At 44.7% G+C, this 12,342-nt stretch overlaps 1 long non-coding RNA gene across 1 annotated transcript; it reads left to right on the top strand.

Annotated features, from left to right (window-relative positions):
* The first annotated feature begins 5,997 nt into the window (after positions 1-5,997).
* LOC112917140 (uncharacterized) lies at positions 5,998-9,817 on the top strand. The gene is made up of 3 exons (XR_003234417.2): positions 5,998-6,131; positions 7,220-7,406; positions 8,200-9,817. It is a non-coding gene; the product is annotated as an uncharacterized lncRNA (long non-coding RNA).
* Positions 9,818-12,342: the final 2,525 nt, after the last annotated feature.

A 12,342-nucleotide genomic window follows, 5' to 3' on the forward strand; every position in this document is an offset into this window, starting at 1 on the left:
AGCCAAGATGTCAGCAGGGTTTGTTTCTTCCAGAGCCTCTGAGTGAGAATCTGTGTCTTAACCTCAGCTAGCAGTCTCTGACACTCTTCAGGAATATCTCACTCTGACATCTGCCTCTGTCTTCACAGTGCCTTTTTGGTGTAACTCTTCCCCTTCTCTTCTAAGGACACTTGTTTTTGAATTTAGGGTCCATCCTGATTCAGCATGATCTCATCTTGAGATTAATTATATCTGCAAAACCCTTGATCCAAATGAGGTCTCACTCACAGGTTCTGAGTGAACATATCTTTTGTGAGGCCACCATTTCACCACAGGAAGCTCCTATGTGGACATTTCACCCACGACAATGAGGTAACAAGTCCAGGATGGAGAGAAGAATGTTAGAAAGATCCAGAGTTTTCAATTATATTATCCACTCATGGATGGTTTTTTTGAACCACTCACTCAAGCCTGGCATTTGCCACCTCCTAGGCTTATGTCAATTAATCAAGAAATCTTAGAACAATTCTTCCTTAGGTCTCTGACTCAAGATTTTGCTGTCATTCATTTGCTGCTTTACCTAACAGTCAATTAGTGGAACCTGGAAAATTCAGCAATAAGACAGGGAAATTCAATTTAATTTAAATGACCGCTTTCAGTGGATTAGGAATGTTGTGAGAAACAGGAAAAATAAGGGCACTGTATCTCTCAGCGTTGATTTATTTTGACTGAGAATGTTTAATTTCAATTATTCACAGTAAAATTTTGTAGGAAAGCAGCTAATGTGTTCTAGGAAGCTGTGTTAAGGGAACACACGAAGCCAAACTGTAGCTTGAGAGCTCACAGTCCTCTGCACAAAACCCTTCCCTGGGGTAAGATCTGGATGAAAGGAGGGAAGAATTAAGTCTTTCTTGCAGTCAGGCAGCTGGGATTTTTTGTTTTGAATCATTTAAAATCACCCAAGTAGCATATATATTCTTTTTGTCATTTTAATCTTTAAATTTAATGTCTTTATAATGCCTTAACATATGCACAATTTTTTCCAGATGTATAAATGCAAGTGTATATGGTTCCTCTGTGTTTTCCTTTGATTATTGGTTCCCCTTTCTCTCTCTGGTCTTCTGGTCTTCCCTTAACCACATGGTCCCTGACCCCTACCTACTCACCCCTGTGCCCAACTATGTGTCCATCTCATTCTCCATCTACACACACCCCGTGTGAAGCTGTAGCCAGGCCTGCCCACAGGAAGCTCCTATGTGGACATGAACTGTAAAGTCCTGGATTTTGCAAATGCAGACACAGATAATGGGAAGCCACATGACCTGAGACTCACGCACCACAAGAGGGAGTCACTCAGTGTGGATGAGTCAACAAGTGTTGGCTCTCAGGCCCCGGAGGCTGGGCCTGGCCGGCAGGGTTTGCAGAGCACCAGGATTGCTGAGTGATGTGTGACCTAACCAGGTGCTGGCAGGACCTTTCTGGGGGAAGGGGGGCCAGTGGAAGACAAAAGCCCAGGAGGCATCTGTTGAGCGCAACCCCTTACCCTCCTGAGGGAGGCACAGAAGGCAACCCCTGGAATTGCCCTCTCTTAGATATACTCTGTGCTCTTCTCATATACTTTTTCAGACTCTGTGAAGCTTGTGAGTGGGACTGAGCCAGACTCAAGGGCTTCATCTCTGCTGTCTTTGAAGCCAGTTCAGGTCTTCTCAGGTTCAGGTCTAAGGCCTAAATACAGAGGACTGTTTTTAAGATGAATTCATGTATCAGGATGCCTGGGTGGCTCAGCGGTTAAGTGTCTGCCTTTGGCTCAGGGTGTGATCCCGGAGACCCAGGATCAAGTCCCATGTTGGGCTCCCTGCATGGAGCCTGCTTCTCCCTCTGCCAGTGTCTCTGCCTCTCTCTCTCTCTCTCTCTCTCTCTCTCTCTCTCTGTCTCACATGAATAAATAAATAATCTTTAAAAAAAAAAGAGTTCATGTATTGAAAATTGGATTTGAATATTTTTTGCATCCTTCTATATCTTCCTTTTTCTTACTCAAGGAATTCCCTTCAATTTAACTGTCACGGCGCTCCTGCATTCTTCTGCAGTTGTGTGGTATTCCATGTCTCTTCCAATTAACCAGCATCCATGGCACTTCCAGTTTTTTTTCTTTCTTTCTCTCCCCCCCGCCCTCTTTTTTCCTGTTGTGAAAATTTCTGCTGTAAACATTCTTATACACATGTCCCAAGGCATGGGTGCTTTTATTGCTATGGAATGGACCCCCAAGAAAGAGATTACTGCAACATGGATGAACCTTGAATACATGATACAATGTGAAAGAGGCCAGTAATAAATGACTCCATTTATGTGAAATGTTCAGAGTAGGCAAATCCAAAGAGACAGAAATGGGTTGTTGGTGGTTGCCTAGGGGTGGGTAGGAAGAGAGGAGGATTGAGAGTGATTGCTAATGGATGCAGGACAGGGTTGGGGTTCCTTTTGGAGTGATGAAAATGTTTTAAAATTGGTTGTGGTCATGGTTGTGCAACTCTGAACATACTAAAAACCATAGGATTATATACCTTAAATGGGTAAATTATATTACACATGAATTTTAGCAAGACAGCTGTTATTAAAAAAAAAAGGATGAGGTCACTGGATCAAAATGTATATGTATTTTTATTTTAATAGATGCCACCAGACTACTTCCCAAAGAAGCTGTAACTCTTCCCATTTCCACCAGCACTGAATGAGAACACCCTCTCCCCCTGTCCCACCAGCAGTAGGTCTTACACTTTTCCAGTTATGCGAATCAATGCAGATAAAGTGATTTCTCATTTTTTTACTTTATTTTTCCTAAGTAGATCCTCATTATAAAAGTTCCAATAATACTTAAGTGTACAAAGTAATAAGTACAAGTTCCCTTTTACCTCCTATGACACCCCTGAGGTAACCATTCTCAACAGTTGGGTCTCTAGGTACCTTTGAATACATTTATAAACTAATACACATATATCACTTTATAATTAATAAATAGAATCACACTCTAATGCTCTAGGACTTATTTTTTCATATTTACTGTATGTTTTAGAGATCTTTCCAAATTAGTACATATAGCTCTCGCTCATTCTTTTTAATGGCTAAATGAGATACCATGGTATGGATCGACCCTAATTTATTTAACATTGGTGGATATTAAATTGTACCCAGTGTTTTGCTCTTTCAAACCATGTCTCAGTGAACGACCTTTTGGATATATTTTCTTTACTGAGACAAAATTCACATGACATAAAATTAACCATTTTAAAGTGAACAATCCGGTGGCATTTAGTATAGCCACAATGTTCTACAACCACCTCCACTATCTAGGTCAAAAACATTTTTATCACCCCAAAAGGAAATCTCTTACCTTAAGTAGTCTCTCCTCATTCTGCCCTTCCCTGAGCCCCTGGCAACCACCAATCTACATTCTGTCTCTGTGGATTTACTTATTCTGAATATTTCATATAAATAGAACCATACACTATATGACCTTCTATGCCTGGCTTTTTTCACTTAGCACTATGTTTGAGATTTATCACCATTGTAGAATGTATTAGTACTTGATTCCCTTTTTTGGCTCAATAATATTTCATTGTATGAATAGACCACAATTTGCATATCCACTCATTCGCTGATGGGTTGTTCATACATCTTTGAGCTCACAAATAACTCACACTCTCGGAACTAATGCCCATTGACTATGTACCTGGAACTATTCTATTGCTTTAAATATATAAACTCATTTAATCCTACAGCAGTCCTATAAGGTAGGTCCCTTATTCTACCTTATATCCCCAGTCCCAGACATCACTGATCCACTAACTTCACCAACTCTCAACTTGCCTTCCTCCTGACTTCTTAGGCTGTGTAATATAGCACTCACTGCTTAAACTAGTTTGAATGAACTATTCTGGTACAGGAGCCAAAAGCACCCTAATTTGTCTGTAGTCACTGCCTGCCTCTAATCCAGCCTCACTAGACTCTAGGTTCCATGAGAGCAATGACTGTGTCAGTTGAGTTCATCAGCTCTTGACCTGGCACATAGGAGTTGCTCAACAAATATTTGTTGAATGGTGAATCATAAAGTGCTTTGAAATTGAAGCTAAGGAAACAACTGTTTTTGGTTTGAGTATTGAGAAAGTCATCATCATCATTGGAGATGGAATCTGAAAGACAAGTGGGAGTCCATTTGGTGAGAAATGACACTCGTGCAGAAGACAAAGTCTAAGCAAGCCCTAGAACTGTGAGCATGTGTGGTATGGTTCTAGCACCAGAGAGTGGGCTTATGTTAATTGAAGAAATGGGAAAGGCAGGAGATGAGGTTGGAAATGTTGGCTCAGATGCCAGAGTCTAAGGAATGTGATGCTAAAGAATTTGGATGTTCTCCTCAGTGGCTGGGAGTCATTGAAGAGTTCTAGGCAGGAAGACATATCTAGATCAGCAGTTTAGAAAGATCCATCTGGAAGCCCTTTAGAGGACAGATTGGAGGTTGGCAAGCTTGGAGGCAGGAAAACCAATTAGGAGATATATTTACCAGGTCCTTTTTTGTTGCAATTAGCAAAAATCTAATTCAAATGAATAAAAGTGGAATGTATTAGCTCACTGACCACAGGAAGAGCAGATGTATTGTTGGGCTGCAGGAACGCCTAGAACGTGGACCTGGATCAATGCCAGGCCTCCGCTTGGCTGTTCTGGTCTTAGTCAGAAACTGCAGGTTTCATCTGCAGCCTGGAGACAAGTTCCAAATGGTAAAGGCTTGAAGCTTCCCTTTAGCTGAAGATGAGGCTGTTGCTCTGGGCAGGAAGAGAAATCCAGTTTCACACGGCTGCTACCACCCAACAGCAGCCTCCCAAAGAAATACTATTTGGAACTTTCCACCTGGCCTTGATATGGGTGGAAAGAAAGCTGGGGGAACACAGATGATTGTGTCCCTCCTGGTTGACAAGAGGGTGAAGTGGTTGTCCTCAGCTCACCCTGTTGTGGCTACTGGCTGAAGGCCTCTGGCAGGCTGGCTGGGACTGAGGGGTGAGAAGGGGCACTCGGCCAAGAGAACTCACAGGGACTAGTGTCTCTGCTCAGCGTCTGCTCAGCAGAAGTGCATCTGGCTGTGAGCTCAGCAGTTCCACCCAAGGCCAAGGGAGGGGTGGGACCCACTGCACTCCACCAGCCCCATAAGGAGGGGAGAAAGCCAGAAGTCTTCTCCAAACCTGGGCCGAGAGAAGCTCTCTATTGGGAGAGGAAAGGGCCCAGATAGTTTAGGTGAAAGTGAGGTGAAGCTGGCTGGCTGCAGGGGGTGAGAGGACTGGGATTAAATTCAATTTATTTTATTTTATTTTATTATTTTATTAATTTTAAAGATTTTATTTATTTATTCATGAGAGACACAGAGAGAGAGGCAGAGACACAGGCAGAGGGAGAAGCAGGCTCCCTACTGGGAGCCTGATGCAGGATTGGATCCCAGGACCCCGGGATCACACCCTGAGCCAAAGGCAGACACTCAACCACTGAGCCACCCAGGTGTCCCAGGCGGGGTTCATTTTAAAGCATGGACTTGAGCTGCCAGGAAAAGATTACCCTACCTGGAAGATCCAAGGATGCTCTTAGTGGGTCAGACCTTTGGATTATTTTTAACTCTGGATCGGGTTACAGAAAGCATTTAGTCCACAGTCTGCACAGCTCTGGAAAGCAGACCACTGTGCTGGCAGGAGCTGGCAAGAGAGCGCCCAGCAGCTGATTCTTAGGTCACCCTGACAGGGCCAGGCGCCAGCACAGGGGTGGGGTGCAAGACCAGAGTCCTGAACCTCAGCAATGGCTGTGCTCAGCTCGCTCCCCGGGCCCCTTTCCCCTCAGGAAGTTTTGCATTTTGGTAAGAAAGTTGTCATAGAGTTAGTCGGGCAGCAGGAGGAAGGCGCCAACACCACCCATCCTGCACGCAGGGCAGGGACAGGCCAAGGGACAAAGCTCAGGGCTGTCCCTCGAGGAGGAGTCATCTGGACAGATCTAGGCCACCTGGGTCAAGGACCAAACAAGAGTTTAGAAGCAAAGGGCTACAAAAGCAGAGATGTGTGAGTGTCCGGGATGGGGGCTGGGATTCGCAGGAGGAGGTGGCACCGCTGCTGGACCTTGGAGGATGGGTAGGATTGCCAGGCACGCAGGGAAGGGGGCGGGGGGGGCGGGAGCCACGGAAGAAGCCACCTGAGCCAGCAACAGGAGGGATCTGGGCCCACTGGGGAGGCATACACTCCCCATAGCTTAATACTCTGGGAGTCCAGGAGAAAATCCTGGAAGGGTCAATTGTAACCACCTGTTAAGGAGTTCCAACTTTCAGCCATAGGCGGAAGAGTCCAGGAAGGCTTTGAACAGGGAGTGACCGGTCTGAGTTATACTTTACAGATGCTTCTGGATGGCCCTGGGGAAGGCCAGCTAAGGGGAGAGCCCGGAGGAGGAGGGCGGCTGCTCCAGCAGCTCAGGTGGCCGGAGGAAAGGAACAGGAGATGGACAGGAGCCCTGTCGGGGGGCTCCGGGGCAGTGGGAGCCCAAGGCCCCAGGACACAGGGGTGGGAGTTGAAGGTCACACCAGATTTGGAGTGTGGGTGGCTCCTTCAGAGGATCAAGGAAGGCGGAGAGGGCGTGTAGGTGGATCTGGGTGTGGGGCAGCCCCAGAGGCTCAGCTAGAGCCCGGGGTCGCTGTGTGGAGAACAGAGCCAGAGCGCTGCAAGGAGATGGGGCGCGGGGCCCAGGGAGGGAGGACAGAAGCAAGGGACAGGGAGGCTGCAGGGACTGCTCTTCGCTGCCAGGAGCCCCGTCCCCAGGTGGGCTGCACGCAGCCGGCCACACGGCTGCAGATGCTGTGTCCCAGCTTCCCCCACAGCCTGCTGTGGCCGCGGGAAGTCCTGGCCAGCAGGATGTGCCCAAGTGGTGACGTGCGCAGCTCATGCCTTCTGAAAAGGGGCTGGTTTCCCTTCTGCCCTCGTCCTTCCCCTGCTCAACCTGGGGAGGCAACTCTGACGCGAGAACGGCCCCCCTCCTGGGACTGGCAGAGAAGAGCCCGGCAGAGGGAGCGGGGCCAGGTGTGCACCGGGCCTGCCTCGGTGGCTCCGGGCCAGCCAGGGGACACAGCTCTCGTGGGGCTGCTGTTGGGGCTTACTCTGGGGGCAAGGGCCGAGAGGGCGGCTTTTTGTTACAGCCCAATCCTGCATACCACTGAGTTTTTATTCCATAGGGAATGAAACTGAGAGATGCCAACACTTGTGAGACACAAGGGGGAAGTGACTACAAAACAGAGAAGTGTAAAACCAAAGAAGGAAACTTCTTAGAGAATCCAGAGGAAGGGAATAAAGAAGCAGAGAGCAAATAGGGTGAAATGCAGCAGGAAAGTCTACAAAAACAAGGACCAAGAGACAGATTTGGTGAGTAGTTCAGCAGATTGACAGGGGCTTGGGTTAGGCATAGGAGCTACGCCAGGAGGGAGGTACGAATAACATTTTGGCCATCTCCGTACAGACTTTTTGTAAATGTGTCACTCGTTTGGACATTTTTATTTTTATTTTTTTAAAAGATTTTATTTATTCATTCATGAGAAACACAGACAGAGAGGCAGAGACATAGGCAGAGGGAGAAGCAGGCTCCCCACAGGAAGCCTGCTGCGGGACTCGATCCCAGTACCCCAGGATGGTGACCTGAGCCAAAGGCAGATACTCAACCACTGAGCCACCCAGGTGCCCCTCATTTGGACATTTTTAGTTCTGCATTGGCTTTTTGATTAAAAAAAAAAAAAAATCAGGGCCATGCATGCTTGTGCTCCTGAAATTATACAAGTGTGTATGCTGGTACTGATCTGTATGAATCATGACTTCTGTGGTATAATATGCTGCCAAAACAAAACTTTATAATATTTAAGTGTTTATATTCACCAAAGAATGCTCATTTTTCTCATGAGCTGACTTTATAATAGTAAAAAAGCTAGGTAGGCTGAATTACAAAGTTGATGAACTGAGCAATACTTGCTGGGAATGTTTGTTTTTTGTTTTTTGGGTTTTTTTGCAAGTGAAAGGTAACTCAAACCAAACATTTTTAAACAGAAAAATAATTCCCTAGCTCACCAAACTGAAAAAGTCGTGAGTAGGGCTAGCTTCAGGCATGGTTTGATCAGGGGCTCCCATTTTGTTATTGAGATTCAGGTTCTCTCTTTCTTTCCCTTAGGCCTATGATGGCTCCATTCATAAAGACGCTTCCTCCCTGTGGTCACCAGATGGCTGTGCCGCTCCTCACCTCTACCCCACTTCAAGTGCAGGGAAGAACAAAAGTCTCTTCGGGAGAGGCCCCAGCAATTGCATCATATGGGCTCTTATTTGGTCATAATGCTGAACCAATCATACCAATCAGAGGAAAATAAAACTTATTAGCTGTGCACCTTAGACAAGTAACTTCCCAATTTCTTAGTTTTCTCATTAATAGAATGGGAATAACAGTACTTATCTGATATGGTTGTTATGAGGCTTAAATAAGTTAACACTTAAAAAGTACTTAGAAGGGCCACCTTCATGGCTCAGTCAGTAAACAAGTGTCTGCCTTTAGCTCAGGTCATAGTCCTGGAGTCCTGGGATCGAGTCCTGCATCAGGCTCGCTGCTTAGCAGGGAGTCTCCTTCTCCCACTGCCTCTCAACCCACTTATGCTCTGTCACTCACTCTCTCTTTCTCAAATAAATGGAGTCTTTTTTAAATTTTTAAAAAAATTTTTAAAAGATTATTTATTTATGATAGACATAGAGAGAGAGGCAGAGACACAGGAGGAGGGAGAAGCAGGCTCCATGCCAGGAGCCTGACGTGGGACTCGATCCCGGGACTCCAGGATCGTGCCCTGGGCCAAAGGCAGGCGCTAAACCACTGAGCCACCCAGGGATCCCTAGAGTCTTTTTTAAAAAAAGTACTTAGAAGATGCCTACTCAGCGTAAGCACCATGTAAGTACTTGTTGAACAGATCTGTTGACCAGGCCTGAGTCATTAGTCCCCATCACTACCCCCTTACGCCATAGTGATTGTGTGGGAGGAATGGCAGGGATGCGACAAAGGGGAAATGGATCCCAAGGACACAAGTGACTCACTTTCTCTAGCGGGCTGAAATGGCAGGAGTGGAAGAATTCATGGTTGGATGAGGTGGCAGGATAGATTTGGGAGGGTAGGAGATTCTGATCATGGAGGGGAATTTCAGGCTTTAGAGGCTTTACCAATGCTACCATTCTGTGATGAAGAGGATCCACGAGCAGTTCTGCTCTGCGTACTGAAGTAGAGGTGGGGGGCAAAGACAACCATAAGGCCAAGTTATCTGAAGGTTTATCTGTGACAGTCCTTGCAGAACTTTATCAACTCAACTGGGCTGAATTTTGTTCTATAAATGATTTTTTTTAAAGAATGTTGGTTTTTAAAACTCTAGGTACTATACCTCAATATTTCAGGCTAGGTTTTAAATAGCCCAAGGCCAAAAGTATCTGTTTTTTGGGGGGGAGTAGGAGACATGCCTTTTTTCTAGTCTATCTTTTCTTCTTCAAATCAATTTCATAGGATTTTAGGCCCAAAGAGATCTATGAGGTCACCACTAGCCCCCCTCCTTCAGGCCTTTGAGGGCAAAGGATTTAACCTGAAATCAAAGGGTGACAGGAGGGGTTGCCTGGGAGGCTCAGTGGTTGAGCATCTGCCTTCGGCTCAGGTCATGATCCTGGGGTCCTGGGATCGAATCCTGCATCAGGTTCCTTGAAGGGAGCCTGCTTCTCCCTCTGCCTGTGTCTCTGCCTCTCTCTGTGTTTCTCATGAATAAATAAATAAAATCGTTTTTCTAAAAAAAAAAAAAAAAAAGAAAGAAAGAAATCCAATTTGGGGGGCCTCCACCCTCTTTCCTACATTGATTTCTACTGTTTTTTTCTTTCTTCATGTTAAAACGTGCCTAGTGGGGCAGCATGAGGGATGAGAAGTTAAAAGGACATCACAACAGACCCTGGACTGAGTCCCAGACACCCCCTACCCATTTGACTCATGGGAGAGACAGCAGACCTCTCTTGGACATGAGCTTTCCTTTCTGTAAAATGGGGATCATAATGGCATTTACTTGGTGGAGCTGCACGGGGTGGGGTGGGGGGGCGTTAGATGGAATGATGTGTGCAAAGTGCCCTGGGACATGGTAATACATCAGTAAATGTGGGTCTTATGTCTTCCTTCCTGGAAATCTGTGAGAGATTTGTATGGAAGGCTCAACCGGGTTATGGCCTCATACCCCATCTTCACTGGCAGGCTCTCCTCTGAAACACGAGTCTGTTTTTTTGTTTGTTTTTGAAGATTTTATTTGTTTCTTTGACACAGAGAGAGAGAGAGAGCACAAGCAGGAGGCAGAGGGAGAGGGAGAATCAGGGTCCCTGAGCAGCAGAGAGAGCCCGATGTGGGCCTCAATCCCAGGACCCTGAGATCATGACCTGAGCAGAAGGCAGATGCTTAATGTCTGAGCCACCCAGGAGCCCCCATGAGTCTTTGTTTTGAAGAGTCTCAGCGGTGGCAGTGGCGTAGTCTCCTGCGGGCTCAAAATTGCTTTGTAAAAAAAGAAAAACCTGTTTTTCAGCAGTTTCCTCTAGTGATTAAAAAAGAAAAAAATGATGCAAGGCAAGTTGGAAAATGTGCACCACGCTGAAAACTGTTGTGAGACGTAGTGTTGCCTTTTTATAATTATTTTTATTGTTTATTTCATAATAAGCAAGGATTTGATAGTTGGACCATATTAATATAATAAAATACATTTATAGGTTTGTGAAATGCAAGTATAATCCCCATAAGCTAGTATCTATGTAATTTCCACAACACAAATGCACTTAGAACATAAAACAGAAACATTTAGAGATCTTTTTTTTTTAAGATTTTATTTATTTATTCATGAGAGACACAGCAAGAGTCAGAGACAGGTAGAGGGAGAAGCAGGCTCCCCACGGGGAACTCGATGCAGGACCTGATCCCAGGACCTTGGGATCATGCCCTGAGCCGAAGGCAGACACTCAACTGCTGAGCCATCCAGGCGTCCCTAGAGGTCTGTTTTTATAGATCTTTCATTCTTAGTCTGTCAAACTTGAATTTTATTTTAGCTTTTACCTGGTTCAAAATATATTTTTTAAAGATTTTAAGTAATTATTTATTTGACAGAGAGAGGACATAAGCAGAGGGAGCAACAGAGGGAGAGGGAGAAGCAGACCCCCCCCCCCCCCCGCCAGCAGGGAGCCAGACTCAGGGTTTGATCCCAGGCACCCAGGATCATGACCTGAGCTGAAGCCAGATGCTTAACTGCACAACTGACTGAGTCACCCAGGTGCCCCTAAAATATATATTTTTTACGATGCTGTAGATATTTAAAATTTATATTGTGAGGCTTAAGATGGAAGTCTCTTCTGTGAGCAGATTAGGGAGATAGCTTTATGTTACTTGGGTATTTTCTATGGCCACAAACTTAAATCCTATAGCTGGTCTCCATATTCTAAGAACCAGGTAGTCTTTCTAGTTACTGTATCTACTGTAACTCAAATAATTTAACTTTTATACCAATTGGAAAATATAGTTCAAAAAGCAGCTCCTCTCCCTTACACTGGGTAATGGCAATTAACATGCAATTTACAGCTGTAGGTAAAAAGAGACATCAATCCTCCCCTCAAATATGAAGAGCCAGTCTCTTATGTTACAGGCAAAACTTAACACCACTTCACTCTGTTAAATTTTTTCACTGTGTATTAAATTATCTTACATTTTTCTGATTGAAACAGAATCAGTCCTCTTCAGGCAACTTGAAAAACAGCATTATCTTTGGAGCTGATCCTAAATTTTGAAATAATTCACCTTTTAAAAATCTTTCCTTCAAAGTCAAGGACATAACATGTGACTCAGAAAGCAATAATGAAGAATGCAGGTAGAGATTTCATAAAGAGATGTTTCATCACAGTGAGATGATGTAATAAACATAGTTTTCATTTATTACAAGGAAAAATTGCAAGCCACCTGGATATTAGGAAAAGATAATCTATTCCTACAGATTAAAGTAGAGCTACTACAAATAACAGATTCTGTAGCATTTTTCCTTTTTATTTTCATTATTGGCTCCTTGCCAATATTGACAAGGATTTATTTATTTATAAATTAACTCAGTACAAAGTGTGCTGACTAAAAAGTTTCAGGGCACAAATACTACAAAGGAAGGCCTGATTTTTAAGGACTTTACTCATAATCGAACAATAATTGAAAAAAGGAAAAACATAAAATTCAAACTACAAATTGATCTGTGGCAATATACCATAATAATGCAGGCTGCCTCTGGCTGGTGGA

The sequence above is a fragment of the Vulpes vulpes genome, chromosome 13, assembly GCF_048418805.1.
Source record: "Vulpes vulpes isolate BD-2025 chromosome 13, VulVul3, whole genome shotgun sequence".
In the NCBI taxonomy this organism is placed as follows: domain Eukaryota; kingdom Metazoa; phylum Chordata; class Mammalia; order Carnivora; family Canidae; genus Vulpes; species Vulpes vulpes.